At 36.8% G+C, this 13167-nt stretch overlaps 1 pseudogene; it reads right to left on the bottom strand.

The window, feature by feature from the left end:
• Nucleotides 1-4424: 4424 nt before the first annotated feature.
• LOC106509611 (olfactory receptor 2T12-like) lies at nucleotides 4425-5362 on the bottom strand (annotated as a pseudogene).
• Nucleotides 5363-13167: the final 7805 nt, after the last annotated feature.

Genomic DNA, 13167 nt, shown 5'->3' with positions numbered 1-13167 from the left:
GCTTGCTTACCTAAGTGATTCTTCTTATTTTACTTTTTGGTAGATACATGAGTTAAAAAATGATCAACAAATAGACTGAATATTTAAGTGAATGTAGCTGAAAACCTTCAGCTAATACTTGTTTTTGCACAACTATTTTCACAGTCAAATTTTACTGAGTATTTTATTTGTTTTGGGCAATGAGGAAGTTCCCATGCCAGTGATCCAACCTGTGCCACAGTTGTAAATGTCAGACACAATTTTAAGCATCTTGTATTTATTAGCATGTTACATTTTTTTTAAATTATCAGGTGAATGCACAGGTTCATATATTTTAAGCAACTCTCATAAAGTTTCTGGTCCGAAGTTCTAGTGTCAGAACTCACATTCTAAACTTGTATTTCCCTATAATCTTCAAATATTTTACTCTTCATAAGATGACAATATCTTGTTCTTATGAAAGGCAAAGGATGGCTATTTGACATGGATGTGTGCATTGTGGGGGACAGGGTGTGTTTCTCCAGTCTTATTTTTAAAATCAATCCTTTTTTGAGCATAAGCCTTTTTCTTTTTCTTCATTAAAGTATTGATTTGCAATGTTGTGCTAATTTATGCTGTAACAGCGTACTGACCCAGCCATAGTATACATTCTTTCTTTTTCTCCTACTATCTTCCATCATGTTCTACATATTCCAAGAGATTGGATATAATTCCCTGTGCTATATTAGGACCACGTTACTTACAAATACTTATCCATGATAAATGCAATAGTTTGCATCTACCAGTCCCAAACTCACCGCCCATCCCACTCAAGCAGAAGCTTTTTAAAATCAAACAACTCAGTTCAGAATTGTGGAAGATGGACCATAATTTTTTCCCCAATAAGCATGTCTCCATTTTTCAAAAATAAAACTACCGTTGAACCTTCCTCATAATTGTATAATAATAATTAAAATATGAACATGAAAGTGAAATGCTAAGCAAAATGCAATGACAAAATAATTAATTGATGGAAAACATTTTATATTTATCCTATGTTTATTGTTGCTATTACTGTTATTTTATGATGTTAAATTGTTCTCACTCCATTATAGTGAACATTTAACTAATCTACCTGATGTACCATAAGGGGAATCTGGAATCAAAAATATTTAATGAAATCATCCTTTGATCAAAGTATGACTGTGTTAAGGGGAACAAGTAATGTTTAAAATACAATAAAAAGATTGAATTTTATTAGAAACCTCAAATGTTGTACTCAGGTTTAAGATAAATTCAGCATCTGGCCTTTGTTCTAAATCATATGATGTCACTTCCAAAACACCACAGGAAACTGTAAAATTGGTTCTATCCCATACTCCTTGCTATTGTCTTATTTAGGTCATACTTTTCTTTTTTCTTTTTTCATGTGAGATACGGAAAACTGTTTAGACAAAAATATAATGGAAAAACAAACAAAAATCTTTTTGATAGATAGGGTGAAGATCAAGCAAATTTGTAAAATACATTAAATTTATAAATATAATTTCTAAACAAGTTATTTTAAATTATTGTCTTGAATTTGAATTTGCATGTTTTTGGAAAGGTATGGGTATATATTTGCTAATAATGTAGATATACACATAAAAACATATTTGTAACTATTTTCTTTGCAAAACAAATTGTCTCTTTAAATTTGCCAAGTTTCATGGCTGAAAGTAATTTTAAGTATATGTTCACCTAGCAGGAGAAAATAAGGGATATACTGATAAAATAAAGTTCCTATTTTACAGCAATGCAAAAGAAATTTGGGCATAAAATATTTCTCTGTGCATTTGTATCTCCACTCATCCCTCCATTATTTATTGTACATCTGCATTACACATTATTCAGATCTCCTCAAAGAAATTCCTGCTCAAATATAAAGAGATGTTCTTCTTCTTATACTTCTGATGCCAGCTATGTAGCTCCTTAGAAGATAACATTCTTTCCAAATCATGTAAGGAGTCATGATTAGCCTCTATTTACCCTGTAAATGTAGATATTTTTGGTAAACTTTATACACAATGGCAAAATATTATTAGGCTAAAAGATAGTGGTTGGTTCAGAACAGATTGGAAGAGATGACCTGGGGAGATACTAAGCAGTACCTAATGGAAGTTCTCAGCTTAAATACTTATGACCTTATTGATGTTACCTCCTATATTACTTGAATTATGCCTATTTTGCAAGATTATTGCTTCTTGCATTATCAGATGTGTGATTGAGCCTCTGACAATAATAATGATGACTAGGCAACTCAAAACAAATGACCAAAGACAAGGTTCTGTAAGATCAATGAATCTATTAAAACAACTTCAGATATGGTAAGAAGCAACAATGTTGACTCATTTCCTGGATCATAAGAGACTAGTAAGATATGCAGTCCAGGTTATGGCTGCTGTTAAAAGGTCATAGTCCAATAATAGTCCATTGAATGGCCTATCAATGAAATCCTTCCCTGAATAAGCATTCCTAACACAGTGAGACAAACTGATTATAAAATGCTTCCCCAAACTTCAGCAAAGTAGCAAAAAAAGGGAGGGAATTATAAACTAAAGAATGTTTCTCAATATCTAAGAATGAAGTCATTAACCACTACTATTGGTGACGTACCATATGCCCTCAAAGGATTTCTGGGTGAAGATCAGGATGTGGAACACTGTGCCCTGGGAAACTGTCAGAGCCGGCCCTCAGAGATTTAGATTATTTTTTTCGGGAGAAAATTTTATGAACCCAATTTCTTCCATTTTCCCATACTGAGAAATGCACTAAAACCATTATCTAAGAAGTCTATCCCTTGCAAAAGCAGAAAACTTCTGCTTGATTGCATGCATACCTTCATCAAAATCACTGTATACTAACCTTCAATTTTATCTCATAGGATCATTTCTCGGGGCTCTCTAAGTGGCTATCTCCTAGGTTATTATCCTCAGATTGAATCAAATAACATTTTCCATTTTTTTCTAAGATTGACTTAATTATTTTTTGTGCACAATATCTTAAACAGCCAAACCTTACATTTTAATACCTATTTTTTATCTTTATTCTTTTGATGAAGAGTACATACCAGAAAAAAATATTTTCAGATTAACTATGACATGATTCCACCAGTGTAATTGAAATATTTTGTTCCAATGCATATTTAAAACATTGAAGCTTATATTTTCAAGCCCCAATGGAGAAAGTGAAAGAGGTTCATTATATGTATATATACCCAGTTTGATGAAAACAGGTAATCTTCAAAAAGTAATGGCAATATAGATGATAGAATACCTAAAATATTAACTAGTAACCCTGTATAATTATATTTCAAAATCCCAAATATTTCTATGAACATCGTGTGTCTATCAATAAACATCATGTATATCACTAAACAACCTGCTACAGTTGCTTTAAAATCATCTTCAATTTTTTTGTGTTTTTTTTTTCAAAGTCTGAATGAATAATTTACAAAGGAAGATAGACAAATAGGCAATAAGCTAATACAAAACTCTCTCATTATGTATCAAGAAAATGCAAATTAAAACAAATAAGTTGCTACAGTAAATAGAACAGATAAAATGAAAAACTTTATTTTATGACCAATTTGATAGCTACATGTACTCTGGTGGTTGGCATTGAAAATAAAATATCCACTTTGAAAACAGATTATGAAAGTTATTCATGCATCTGCCAAAAGAAGTAAACACATGATCACAGACACAAAAATATAAGCTTTATATCAGTTCCAGACTGAATATAGCCCAGATGTCTATCAACAAATCAGTGCATAAATAAATGGTGATCCATACAAACAAGGAAGTTTTACTTAGCATTGAGAAAAACAAACTACTGATAGATGTACGAGACTTTAAAAAAATATATTCTGTTGAGAAAATGAAAAATATACAAAATAACTATGGTACATAGGAAACACTAGAATAAGTAAAACTAATGAAGAGAGATGTAAATCAGATCAGTGGTTGTGTCTAGGTTGAGGGATTAAACTGGAAAATGAATGAGGGGCAGTTTTAGTCTCACAAATGTTTTGCCTCTTGTTAGTGGGTATGAATTACAAGCTCATGTATATTGAAAGTGTTGGAAAGGCAGCCTTCACATGTGAGAGTTCTACTGTTTCTAAATTGTAACTCAATTTTAAAAATCAACAAAATTCATTATTTGTTTTATTCTTTGAGCGACAATTTTTTTGTGAAATACAGTGCAGAAATATTTTAATAAGAATTTGTGAGTAATGTATTTTTTAATAATTCACAGTTTTATTTATTGATGACTGCTCAATAAATAATACCAAAATATGGAGTTGCACATGTATTTCAAAGTAGAAATAGAAATAACAGAGATATAATGTGTATATAACCTCCTTCAAGGAAATCTTGCGTAATCACTTTGTATAGCTTTGATATTACAGACAAATCAGTGTAGCCTTAATCATGCTTTAAAGCAACACATCAATCGATATTTTTTCTCAGTGCTCCCTTGACCTTACTCTTCCTCAGACTATAGATGAGGGGTTCAGCACTGGGGTGAAGATAGCATTGAATGCTGACACAATATTATCATGGTTTGCAGATCCGTATGATTTGGGTCTCATGTAGGTAAAAATGGCTGCTCCAAAAGAGAGTCCCACCACAGATAGGTGTGAGGAGGAGGAGGCAAAAGCCCTCTTGTGGGCATCAATAGAGCACAACCAGAGAACTGTAGAGAGAAAGAGACTATAAGAAATCAGGATGAGGGAAATGGGGACCAGGAGCATTAACACACAGCAGATGGACATGACAGACTCAAAGAGGGATGGGTCAGCACAAGCCAAAAGCACCAGAGATGGAGCTTCACAAAAGAAATGATTGATCTCATGTGAACTGCAATACGAGAAGGTCAGGGTAGCAGCAGCCTGCATAAGTCCATCAGCTGCACCCAGGAACTTAGACCCCAAAATCATCCCCAGGCATAACTGCTAGCTCATGAGTACAGGGTATCTCAAAGGATGGAAAATAGCAGCATAGTGGTCATAGGACATGGCTGCTAAGATGAAGCACTCACTCCCTCCCAAAGTGAGGAAGAAAAAGATCCACAACCCACAACAAGCAGGGGAGATAGAATTCCTGGCAGTCAAGTAGTCAGCAGCAATTTTGGGAACAATTGTGGGAACCAGCATCATGTCCATGAGGGAGAGTTGGCTCAGTAGGAAGTACATGGGCCTGTGGAGCTGGGGGTCCAGGAGAATCAGGAGAAGCATGAGGGCATTCCCAACTAAGGAGGCCAAGGCAGTTTTCAGAACCATCACAAAGAGAAATAGATGTGGTCCTGTGTGGTTAAGGAGTCCTAGGAGAATGAAATCTGAAGTGAGATTCCAGTTTTCCATGATTTCAAACAAGAGTGACACTGAAAATGGAGAAATAGATGAGGATTACACATACATAACATACCAAAATTTATTAAAACCTCTTAAAATCAGATAAATTTGTTAGCATGCATTAATCCAGGGAGGGGTTTTTACAGTCCAAACAACAAGAGGACTTGCATTCTTTTTTTTTTTTTCTCTTTTTCGCTTACCTGAGGCATGTGGACGTTCCCAGGTTAGTGATCAAACCAGCACTCCTACAGTGACAATGCTGGATCCTTAACCTGCTGTACTACAAGGGAATTTCAAGAGGACTTATTTTCTTAAGCCTAGGACTGAGAGTATTGAGGCTGCTTTATAAACATAACTTACTTTAAAATTGTTAATGCATTTAGTTTAACTTTGCCAAGATATACCTTGAAAAAAATTGACTTTCTTAGAATATCCCCACAATTTAACAAAATGATATAAACTTTCATTAACTGAAAAAGGCATTTTTGTGGAAACAGATGGTTCCCCTGCAAAGTAACAGCAATATAACCTTTACTGGGTAAAGAAGAAAAAATAAAACTTCCTATTTCTTCACCCAACCATACAGATAGCATAATTTCTTCTTTAGTTCCAAGAGGTTTTAAATCCTTAGAGGCATTTTCACTTCTGATATTCTGGAGTCAAAACTGTTCTATCTTGTTGAATAAACATAACCACAGATGCAGAGATAAGATTATCAATTCAGTCTCAAAAGTAAAGTGTGATTCAATGAAGTTACATGGCAGAAGGAGTCCACCTCTTCCATGGTCACTCTTTACCACAGCTTCTTATATCCATCACATACTGGACTGCTAATTAAGATGGAGGAAGGCATTGAAAAAGATTCACCAATACTTAATTCCTTTGCTTGGGTGTTATTATTGTACTGGAAGTATTCCACTGGCAGGTTTTATCCTTTTTTTTGCCTTGAGCCGCTCCAGTGGCATATGAAGGTTCCCAGGCTAGGGGTCGAATCGGAGCTGTAGCCACCAGCCTATGCCAGAGCCACAAGTAATGCAGGATCCGAGCCTCATCTGCAACCCACACCACAGTTCATGGCAAAGCTGGATCCTTAACCCACTGAGCAAGGCCAGGGAATGAACCCATAACCTCATGGTTCCTAGTCAGATTCATTAACCACTGCACCACAACAGGAACTCCAATCTGGTTGTTTCAAAGTTAGATATCATCGAAATCAGATTTGCCAAGACGTGGTGTTCTACACATCCTCATATATCTAATATGCAGTCTGAACTATAGTAACTACACAGAATTCCTAATTAGAGTCCTCAGCATCATTCTTCTGAAGCTCTCAAACCCTCTTAAATTATTTCTTTGACCTGAGGCCTTATATTCCATTATTTCCATCACTTTTTATTGCTGAAGATTGTTAGAATCTTAAACTTGTATAGAAATCAATAAGTAGCTTAGTAACTGTAAGGTTTTATGTAATTTTCTTAAGTGTACTGTCAATGTGGAATAATTAAATATTATCACATTTTTTCATCCATCACCAATATTAATCCATAGATTTCATCATCTCTGACCAAAGAAATTACCCAGTAAACAATTCTTCCTCATTACCGTTCTTTCTCAGTCCCTGCCAATCATCATTCTACTTTCTGTCCCTATAAAATTAACTGCTCTAGGAACATTAGATAAGTGAAAACATACAGCATTTGTTATTGGTTTGATTTTTCAGTAGTTTATTTCACTTATCATATCTTCAAAGTTATCTATTTTGTAACATTATGTCAGAAATTCTTTCCATTTTAAAAATAACCAATGCTCTTTTGTATGCATGGATTACATCTTACTTATTAATTTCATTTGTGGTCTTTTGTGTTGCTTCCATTCCAGTTTTTTATTTAAGCAACATCATAGTGGTATATTTTTTTGGTAACCATAGTGTTAATTTTTAATTCCGTTAAAAAATACATATCACCAAATATTTATATATGTGTGTGTGTCTGTGTGTGTGTGTGTGCCTGTGTGTGTATAGTCTTTTTAGGGCTTCTCCTGTGGTATATGGAGGATTCCAGGCTAGGAGTCCAATCTGAGCTCTAGACACTTGCCTATGCCACAGCCACAGCAATGTGGGACTCAAGGTGTGTCTGTGACCTACACCACAGATCATGGAAATGCCAGATCCCCAATATATTCAGCAAGGTTAGGGATTGAACCTTTGTTCTCTTGGATGCTAGTCAGGTTCATAACCACCAGGCCACAACAGGAGCTCACCAAGTATTAATATTTGAGCTAAATATTTGCTTATAACATGCAAGAGAAGTTTATGTTTTCAGATTATAATTACAACTTATGTAAATTTTCATTTTACAAAATATTCTCTTAATATGAAGTTTCCACTGTGTTTAAGTATTTTATCAGATATTAAATCATCAACTCTTCAATCAACAGAAGGGAAATAACTGTGCATTTTATTTTTAGGTGAAAATAATTGTATGAAAACAAGAAGTTCATCACAAATATAAATGATTAGTCAGCATGCTAATAGTGTTAAGTATTTAATGAAAATATTGTCTCTAAAGCAAGATGGCAGATGAGTAGCGGGACACGCTCGCCCTCTCCCACAAACACACCCAAAAAAAACACATCTACAGGTTAAATGACTTCCACAGAACAGCAATCAATTGCTAGCAGAAGAACATAAACTCCAATAATGGCAAGAGTTTCGGGCATAACTGGGTAAAACAAGAGAAAAGAGGAGAGTGAGAGAAGGTGAATCTGAACTGGATGGGTGCTCCCAAAAGGGAACTGTGGAGGAGAAAGGAATCCCACACCATGGAAAGTCACCTACTCGATGGAAAGATCAACCAAATCGGAGGAGTCTCCAGATGCAGAGAAGAGTGCAGCAGTAAGTTGGAGTTCTGAAAAGCAGAGCGAGAACCAAACAGATCATCTGAACTACTGGCACAGTCACCAAAATTGAGATGCCTGGGTGGGGGCTGGGCTCCAAGACCTTGGCTCAGGTTTGAAGGGGCAGAGACTGCCTGGGAGACTAGAAAGCAGAGCAGCATGGGGCAAGGTGGGGGGGAGGAAGCAATACACTAAGAGCTGGGAAGTGGAAAGCCACATCAGAGGGAACCTGGAGAAGAGGTGGACAAGGCACCAGTGTTGGGGAGGGGAGAGAAGAAGGGGTGGGCCACCATAGAATACTCCTCACACCACATGAGCTCACTGGCCTGCAAGCTATCAGAAAGCTGTGCTTCCCAGTGCAATCCCCGTCCCCCTACCCCTCACACACAATTCGGACCTGGGGCTGCCTGCCATCCTGGAGGGCTGGCCTCAACAATTGCCAGAAGCCTACCACTGCAGGGGCTTTCCCTGCCCTGGCCTGCTTGCCCTCTAGAGGGGCTACTCCCCCGTGAAGCAGTACTAAACTCTGCCAGCCCTCTGGAAAAGGCCTGCAGCCTAGAAAAGATAGAAGAAGCTTGGCTGGGTCATGAAAAATCTGCCTACATTCTCAGGCAGTCCTTCCAAGTTGGGATGTCCTGTGGAAGAGCCTCTTGGGTTTGCAGCGGCCCAGCTAGCCACTCCAGCCCTCGGGGGATGCTGCATTCCTGTGGAACAGCTGCCCAGCACTGCCAGCACCCTGCAAGAACCCGCACAGCCCAGAAAAGCTAGAAAAAGTGTGACCAGGCTGTGAAAAATCTGCCTACAATCTCAGGCAGTCCTTCCAAGTTGGGATGTCCTGGGGAAAAACCTCTTAGGTTTTCATTGGCACAGCTAGCCACTCCATCCCTTGGGGATTGCTGCACTCCTGCAGAACATCTGCCCAGCACCGCCAGTCCCCTGCAAGAGCCCCACAGCCTAAAAACACCAGAGCAAGCTCTGCCTGGATGAGTGAAATCTGCTTCCATTGCAGTGTGCACCTCCCAGTCCTGTCTGCCCTCAGGAAGTCCTCCTTTGCTTCAAAGAGACCCTGTTAGCCCCATCAACACTCCAGAAAAGCCACACTGCCTCAAAAAAGACTGACCAACAACATCAGCCCTCAGGAATCATTCCACGACAGTGACAAGGCAAACACTGCCTGGCCAAGGAGAGTACAACTCCACCAGGAAAAAGAAAACAACAAGTAAGATGAAAAAGCTGAGAAACCACCCCCAGTCAAACCAACAGGAGAACTCACCTAAAACAGTCAACAATGAAACAGACCTCTACAGTCTGACAGACCTGGAGTTCAAAAGAGAAATAGTGAAAATACTGAAGGAATTAAGATAAGATATGAACAGTAATGCAGATACCCTCAGAAAGGAACTAGAAAATGGAAGGAGAAGCCAAGAAAAACTAGAAAATTCATTTGCAGAAATGCAAACTGAACTAAGGGCAGTAAAAACCAGAATGAATAATGCAGAAGAACAAATCAGAGATATGGAAGATAGAATAATGGAAGTCACCCAATCAGGTCAGCAGCCAGAAAACCAAATCAAAAAACATGAAAGCAACACAAGAGACGTATGGGATAATATAAAGTGGTCCAATCTACGCATAAGAGGAATTCCAGAAGGAGTCAAAAAAGATAAGGGAATGGAAAATATATTTGAAGAAATTATTGCTGGAAAATTCCCCAATCTAAAGGATACTGAGTTCAAGATACAGGAAGAACAGAGAACCCCAAACAAATTGAACCCAAACAGACCCACACCAAGACATAATAATAAAAACTGCAAAAGTTGGTGATAAAGAGAGGATCCTAAAGGCAGCAAGAGAAAAGCAGAATGTTACCTACAAGGGAACCCCCATAAGATTATCAGCTCATTTCTCTACAGAAACACTACACTCCAGGAGGGAATGGCAAGAGATATTTAAAGTGCTCAAAGGAAAAATATGCAACCTAGAATACTCTATCCAGCAAGAATATCATTTAAAATAGAAAGGGAAATAAAAATGTTTTCCAACAAACAAAAGCTAAAGGAATACAGCAACACAAAACCCAGGTTAAAAGAAATACTGAAAGGGCTTCTCTAAACCAAAAAGAAAGGAAGGAAAGGGAAGAAAAAAGAAAAGAAAAAAAAAAGAAGAGGAAGAACTAGGACTGAGGAAACCACAATCAGAGAGCAGTCTCTCAAATAAGCCAGCATACAGATTTAATCATGAACATGCTTCAAACAAAATAAAATTAAAAAGAAAAAAATAAAAAAGAGTCATCAAAACCATAAAATGTGGGCAAGGGATGTCAGGAGGTAAATAACCCTTTTTCTTTGTTTGTTTGTATGTTTCTCTTCTTAATTGTAATATAGTAATGAAGTATTTGAACTTACAGGACCATCAGGCTAAAACACAATTATAGGAAGGGTTTAGCATACTTAAAAAAACAGGGCAAATGCAAGCCAAAACCAAATATTGCATTTGCAAAAAAATGAGAAAAAAAACACTCAAGCAGATAATAACAGGAGACCATCCAACAAAAAAACAAAAAAACAAAAAAAAAGAAAGGAAGAATGGAGAACCATAGAATCAACTGGAACACGAGGTTCAAAATGGCAATAAATAATCATCTATCAATTATCACCTTAAATGTCAATGGACTGAATGCCCCAATCAAAAGACACAGAGTGGCTGAGTGGATAAAAAGGCAAAAACCTTCAATATGCTGCCTATAAGAAACTCACCTTAGGACAAAGGATACATATAGATTGAAAGTGAAAGGGTGGGGAAAAATATTTCACGCCAATAGACAGGACAGAAAAGCAGGAGTCGCAAAACATATCAGACAAAATAGACTTTAAAACAAAAGACATAAAGAAAGACAAAGAAGGACACTATTTAATGATTAAGGGATCCATCCAAGGAGAGGATGTTACTATCGTCAACATAGATGCCCCAAATATAGGAACACCCAGGTACATACAACAAATATTAACAGACATGAAGGGAGAAATTGATGGGAATACAATCAGGTTAGGAGACTTTAATACCCCACTCAAACCAATGGACAGCTCCTCTAGACAGAAAACCAATAAAGCAACAGAGATCCTAAAGGAAACAATAGAAAAGTTAGACTTCATTGATATCTTCAGGACACTACATCCAAAAAAATCAGAATACACATTCTTCTCAAGTGCTCACGGAACATTCTCAAGAATTGACCACATATTGAGGCACAAAGCTAACCTCAACAAATTTAAGAGTATAGAAATTATTTCAAGTATCTTCTCTGACCACAATGGCATGAAACTAGAAATCAACCACAGGAAAAGAAATGAGAAAAAAAACCTACTACATGGAGACTAAACAACATGCTACTAAAAAACCAATGGGTCAATGGGGAAATCAAGGAGGAAATTAAAAAATACCTTGAGACAACCGATAATGAAGACACAGCCACTCAAAATCTATGGCATGCTGCAAAATCAGTGCTCAGAGGGAAATTTATAGCAATCCAGGCCTTTCTCAAAAAAGAAGAAAGATCCCAAATTGACAACTTAACCCTCCACCTAAACGAACTAGAAAAAGAACTAAAAAGACATAAAGTCAGCAAAAGGAAGGAATATATAAAGATCAAAGAAGAAATCAATAAAATAGAGACTCAAAAAACAATAGAGAAAATTAATAAAACCAAAAGCTGGTTCTTTAAAAAGGTAAACAAAGTTGACAAACCCCTGGCTAGACTCAGAAGAGGAGAGAAAGAACTCAAATAAACAAAATTAGAAATGAAACAGGAGAAATCACAACAGATACTCCAGAAATAAAAATACCATAAAAAATGCTATGAATAACTATATGCCAACAAATTTGACAATCTGGAAGAAATGGATAATTTTCTAGAATCTACAGCCTCCCAAAACTGAATCAAGAAGAAACAGACCAACTGAACAGACTGATCACTAGAAATGAAATTGAAGTCATAAAAACACTCTCTACAAATAAAAGTCCAGGACCATACGGCTTCACAGGTGAATTCTACCAAATGTATAAAGAGGATCTGGTGTCCATCCTCCTTAAATTTTTTCAAAAGGTTGAAGAAGAAGGAACACTCCCAAAGACATTCTATGATGCCACCATCACCCTAATTCCAAAACCAGACAGAGATACCACCAAAAAAGAAAACTATCGCCCAATATCATTGATGGATATAGATGCAAAAATTCTCAACAAAATCTTAGCCAACCGAATCCAACAACATATCAAAAAGATCATGCACCATGACCAGGTAGGGTTCATCCCAGGTACACAAGGTTGGTTCAACAGATGCAAATCAATCAACGTCATACACCACACTATCAAAAGAAAAGTCAAAAATCATATGATCATCTCAATAGATACAGAAAAAGCATTTGACAAAGTCTAACATCCATTCATGATCAAGACCCTCGCCAAAGTGGGTATAGAGGGAACATTCCTGAACATAATCAAAGCCATTTATGACAAACCCACAGCAAATATAATCCTCAATGGGGAAAACCTGAAAGGCTTCTCACTCAAATCTGGAACAAGATTTGAGAAAAACAAATCCAAGTCCACATTGTGAACTGTTTCTAAAACATGAGCTTCCTTTGAAGAACAACATGTGACCATAGGCCAGTGGATCCTGACCTTTAATTAAATTTTATAGTACTGCCGTGTTAATCCCTGATGGTCCAACCATTCGCAGAGCAGCTTAATAACAACAGAAGCCAAAAAACTATTAAATTTATCTACACTTATTGGCTTCATGTGTTTTCTATCAACTTAAGGAACCACTGATGAATGTTTATGTATTATATTCTACTTTATTCATTAACTCAAAAACTTTCTGTATTTGCAGCTCTCAGAAGCTGACATGTGACATGAAC

Source organism: Sus scrofa, chromosome 2, assembly GCF_054392235.1.
Source record: "Sus scrofa isolate SSC_HxYL_T2T_F1_AM1 chromosome 2, Sscrofa_HxYL_maternal_Yorkshire_Landrace_v2.0, whole genome shotgun sequence".
In the NCBI taxonomy this organism is placed as follows: Eukaryota; Metazoa; Chordata; class Mammalia; order Artiodactyla; family Suidae; genus Sus; species Sus scrofa.
This window is presented reverse-complemented; position numbering and strand designations above follow the sequence as displayed.